Raw genomic sequence first — 6,000 nt, 5'->3', positions numbered from 1 at the left:
AATTGTATAATATTTTGGTAATATGGATCAAAATAGGATGTTAATTAATTTGGATGATATAATGCTTTGGTTTGGATAAGATATTCAAAATGGTATTATGATGAAGGAAATGTATGTTTGAAAAGGATATAATGAAATGAAAATTAAAGGATTGATATGTAAAAAATGCCCAGTTTGAACCTCGTGAATAGGTAGGATACAAATGACATGCTAGTAGAGATTATACGGCTTCGGGTGTTGGTCCTAGATGTCCTATTGATGGCTGAGGTCTTGCATTTGTTGTGGATTCTCCACAGCTCGTGTGAGCAGCATCATGTAGCTATCATCTCGACCCACAGCTCGTGTGAGCATTATTGAACAGGTTACAGTTACATGAAAATGCACACTTTGTGTGAGCGTTCCTAAGTATTCGATGCTATTCTATTTGTAACGCCCCAATTTTCGGAAATTCTGTGAATGTTGGCATAGGTTTAATTATGTTAGTGGGCCTCTAGAAGGCCCAAGCTTAAGATAGAACCCGGCAATTTTAGTTAATTTTTGTTCCATAAGAAAAAGGGGGTGAAATTATGAAATAGAACCTATGTGAAAATGTTTGAAAATGCTATAGGCTAAATTGAAATGGCCAAATAAATAGGAGTGCAAAATAGGAGGATTTGCATGACAAACCTCCCATTTTACATGAAGTGGCTAGCCATCATGTTGTTGTAGACAATATGAGCACTTGATATCCATAATTTATGGTACAAATTGATACAAATTGATAATGTGTTAGGTAAATGTTTCATGACAATGGATTAGGTAAATATTCCATGATAATGGGTTAGGTAAATGTTCCATGATAATGGTTTAGGTAAATGTTCCATGATGGGAATTTCATGTCTTTTGTATTAAAGAATTAAATGGATGAAATATGAAATTTTATTAAAAGAAAAAGGGGTGAAAAGAACAAAGTTTTGTCCATCTTTGTTCATCATAGCCTAAAGTTAGAGAAAAGAAAGGAGAGGAGAAAGCTCTTAAATGTTTGGTCACTTGGGGAAGAAAATTGAAGGTAAGTTCATGGTAGTTTGCTTCTATCTTGATGTTCATGAGTTCTTCTTGATTCTACCTTAACTCTTGAAGCATATTTTGGTTTTGGTTGTATTGTGAGCATTTGGTCATGAATTAAAATGAAGGAAATGGTTGTTGTTTCATGTTCTTTTGATGAAAAATGGAAGATAGGTGAAGTTGAGCCAAACAAATGAACATGCATGTGCCTTAGATGCTAAAGGGAAAAATCGGCTAACATGTTGTTCTTTAAAATGATGAAATGGAGATTATACTTAAGTAAAATCATAGATATGTGATGATTGATTGGTGATATACATGTTTAAATAACATGCATGCAAGTTATGTGTGAAAGAGTGAATTTGGTAATAAATCTGCTTGGGACAGCAGCAGTAACGTGACTTTGGAAAATCACCATAAATTGTGGGAGATGAATTAGAAGCTGAATAAATTATGTAATTAAAGCTTATTGAGTATAGTTTCTAATGAAATAAACAAGAACATATTTTGAATTCTGTACAATGAGAAATTTGATTCGTAATGAAGAGTGGTCAGATTAGTCAAACAGTGAAACATGGGAAACTTTGAGAAAAATCTGGTATTGATTGGCTAAACCAAAAATTCTGAAAATTTTATGGATAGAATATATATGAGTCTATTTTCAAGGAAAATTAACAGAACTTGATTTGGAGTTTCGTAGCTCCAGTTATAAATGATTTAGTGACTGTTGCTCAGGAAGACAGCTTGCAGTGAAATTATGATTATGTGGTAAACATTGACAAAAATTTGTTAATGAGTTGCTTATTGTTTTCTTATAAGCTTACTATGATCTGTAGGTGTGGTTGGTCGAATATTGTAAGGGGTTAATACGTAGTTTGTATTTGAATAGTTAGATTAACGTGTTAGTAATCCAATTGTAGGTGGTTCGTGTGTGGATCTCACAAGATATCGTCAGCAAAGTGTGTAACTAACACCCTCTTTCTTAGTCCGGATCGGCAAAAGTCGAAAAGTCGAAATGCCAAAATCGGTATTTTGTAGATTTGCGAGTGTCAAGAATGCTCGTGAGGTAAATCGATTAATGTTTTTGGTAAACTAGAAAATTTGGATTGCAAAGTGCATGATTTACGTGCCCTCGATATTTTTGGGCTTAACGGGCCAAAATTGGAATGATGGGCCAACTGCCCAATTCGATAAGAACCCTCGATAGTGATTACGTTAGTACGTGAAAGGTAGGAATATGTATGAAAACCCTAAAATAGATAAATTACTGAAATATCTTTAAAAGTGAAAAATTTACGCTTTACCCTTAGGAGATAAATTACCAAATACCCCTAGGGTTAAATTGACCTAAATGCATGTTTGATCGTTGTTATTTATCGCATGCCATGTTGTTATTATCTCGATGCATAGGATGGGATATTGACGGAGGAAGTACTGAAAGTGGCTTGTCACGTCTTGGAGGCTTTGCCTCAATTTATCGTTAATCGAGCAGCAAGGTCAAGAATCGTGGAGTGTTAAATGGGTGGGTTGAGCTACTCCCCACATGGAGTGTATGGCTGGTACGAGTGGAGTGTAGTGGTTGGTGGGTTGAGTAGTCTCTCCAAATGGGCTTGCATATGTTTACTGATGTTGCATGTATTTTGAAATGGGCCTATGGGCCATATCATTATCTGAATAAAGGGCTAAGGCCCGCTTTATTGTAATCTGAAAAGGGCTCGCCCAAGACCACCGTTACCCAAACGGGCTTGCATATGTTTACCGATGTTGCATGTATTTTGAAATGGGCCTATGGGCCATCTTCATTATCTGAATAAGGGCTAAGGCCCGCTTTATTGTAATCTGAAAAGGGCTCGCCCAGTACCATCATTACTGAATGGGCTTAGGCCCAATAGGCTTGAGTGACTTGGGCTTTGAATGGGTTTTCCTTACACACCGAGTTTCCCCAAACTCACCCCTTTTATTTTCATCCACGCAGAAATCCCCAACCATAGTGGGCTTGGAGTCGTGAGGGAATTCGGAGTGGCCACCGCTCGAAAGTTTGATTTTCTTCGTGAACTGGACATCCTTTTATTTACGTTTGAAGTTTTTGGGCTTTTAAATATAATAAGGCCACTTAATTATTTTTATGGTTTTAATATGTATTACTAAGATAGGTAATACTTATTTTAACTGTTGAAATTGGATAGCTTTAGGGAGCGTTTTCAAAAACAACATTGATTTCAAAATAACACGACAACAAGCAAAGCTTCCGCAATGGAAGTATTTTCCAAAATTAATCACTTTTCCTAAAATGACTTAATCAAATCGGTTTCCTAGAAATATCCATGACGTTAAGGTGTGGCAATGGCGGTATGCATGTCTAGGATTGGATCCGAAGGAGCTTGGTACTTAAGCAAATCAGATGGACTCACCACCTCTTTTCCGGTTTCCTACCGGTGCATGACTTCCATTCACTTTAACCTTTAATGAATTAATCTTTTGAACATCAAGTACGATTTTCTGGACTTAGAATGGAAATTTTTTTTTTACGTTTTTGATGTGGCATACCGGATCCGGCCATAACTTCTGGGTCGGGTTTGGGGTGCTACACTATTGGTTCAACGAGTAACTAAAGCTTTAAAAGGTATGTGATTACTGTAGCAGCCCATTTCAGTAAAATCAGAACAGTGATTTTGGGACAACAAATCTGACATCTAAATATTTATTTTATGAATATTTTAATGTCTACAGCATGTTAGTAGGGTCGTATAAAAATTTCATTAAGAAATTTTATCGCTTGCATGCTTAATTTGATAAAAATGACTAAATTGCATAATGTGCAAATTTTGAGTTCTATAAGTAAAAGGTGTCAAATTGCTATGAGATTGGAAAATGAGTGGCCTTAAATGGTAATTAGACCATTAATATAATTAATATACAAAGATGGACATCATTTAAGTGATTTTTAAAGGTTTAATTAAAGGTTATTTAAGTATTTTAATAAATAAAGTTAGTAAAATAATAAAAACAAAGGCTATCATCTTTGTTTTCTTTCTTAGCCGATTTTTAAACTAAGAAAAACACCATTTTTGGGCATTCAAGCGTTCGGCCAACTCTTTCTCTTGCATGTAAGTGCATTTTGTCCCGTTTTTAAGTATTTCTATGTTTTTAGAGTTGTTGCAGCTTAATCTAGCTAGCCCAGTGACTAATTTGCAAAACTGATAAAAGTCTAGGGTTTTACCATGAATCTATATTAGTTGTTTTTTTATGTTTGATGGATGAAAATGAATGTTTGATGATAGTTGAACAATTTTTGTAAAGGGAAGTTTGATGAAATTTTCAATTAGGGATTAAATTAAAAATTAAAAAAATATTCAGGTAAAATGGTGAAATAAATGAAATTTAGAGCTTGCTAGGGGCCTAAGTAAAATTTGGCTATAGTAGGTTGGTACCAAATTGCATGAATTTCATTTTATAAGCTTAAGGACTAAATTGTAATGAATTCAAAATTATAGGGGCAAAAGCATAATTTTTCCAAAATATGATTTTGGGATTGAATTGAATAGAAAAAAGTTTGAATGAATTAAATTTGATTATATAGATCAAGAAAAGCATCGTACGGATTTAGATCGGGGAAAGGAAAAAGGGTTGGATTAGTCGATCGTATTTCTTCAGTTGTGATCGAGGTAATTTCGTACATTTAATTTGCATCATATTATGCTCAATTTAAATACTTTTATGTTATATTATGGTGTTACGTCTCTACAGAAATATGCAACTAAGTTGTGATGACTTTAAGATTCTATTTGAACCTTAAGAATATATAGGATACAAATGACATGTCATTAGGGGTTACCGTGTTTCGGGTGCTGGTCCTGTACATCATATCGATTGCTGAGTTTTTGGCATGTGTTATGGTTACTTGCAACTTATGTGAGTAGCACCATTTACCTACGTCCCGACTGATAGCTTGTGTGAGCAAACCCATTATTGGCTCGAGAGAGAGCATTTATATGAGATAAGAAAAAGTAACGGTTTCGACCATATGTTAGCACATAGTGTGAGAGATTCCAGCGTATTCGATATTATTCTAATGGTTTAATGGGTATACAAAAGGGTAGGATCGACAGATATTTTGATAAGTAATTTTATGAAAGTATGAAACATGTATGAAATAATAATGCTTTAAATATGCTTAGCCATATTTATTAAAGTATGAATGTTTATAAGTTATGTGCATAAAAGCTATTATGTTTTGCAATGAGTTGCTAAGTTATGTGAATATCTAACTTGAAAGGTTGTTTGTTGCTTAAGCTTGTGCCAAGCTATGTTGGATTATTTCATAAATTGCTTTTAAGCTTATATATATTGAAATAGTAAGCTTTGTTTATGAATTACGAACTTACTAAGTATTAAATGCTCACTTTGTGTTATTTTCATGATGTTTTTAGATAATCGAAAGCTCGTTCGGGTTGGAACCTTATTGGAGATCCATCATACTATCGATCGGCTATACCGGTAGATTTTGATGTTCTTGAGTCGTTGTTATAATGGCATGTATATGTGTTTTTGTTTGATGGAATTAGCCATTATGTGTGGCTTGTATATATGTTATTTGGGTTGATGAAATAGTTGGTATGATATCATGTATATATATAGTATTTTATATGGTTGTTATTTTGATGTTGTGGTGGTTAAGATGATGGTAGGGAAATGATTATTATAATGTAATGTTATGAATTGTTGGTTGGTGTGGAATGAGGTAGTACATGAAGTTGTAAATGGCTAGATTTAGTAGCTTTGAATGTAGTGGCTTTTGGTCAAATTGGTAAAGTATATGATAGATGTGAAAATGTTCATAATGGTATTTGTTGTGCATGTATTTGGTATATGAACATTATGGCAAATGTTACATTGAAGTGTTCAATTGGTTGATTGTATTATGAATGAATTTGGTAGGTGTTTAGTCAAGTTTGA

This window comes from Gossypium arboreum, chromosome 11, assembly GCF_025698485.1.
Source record: "Gossypium arboreum isolate Shixiya-1 chromosome 11, ASM2569848v2, whole genome shotgun sequence".
Classification (NCBI taxonomy): domain Eukaryota; kingdom Viridiplantae; phylum Streptophyta; class Magnoliopsida; order Malvales; family Malvaceae; genus Gossypium; species Gossypium arboreum.
This window is presented reverse-complemented; position numbering follows the sequence as displayed.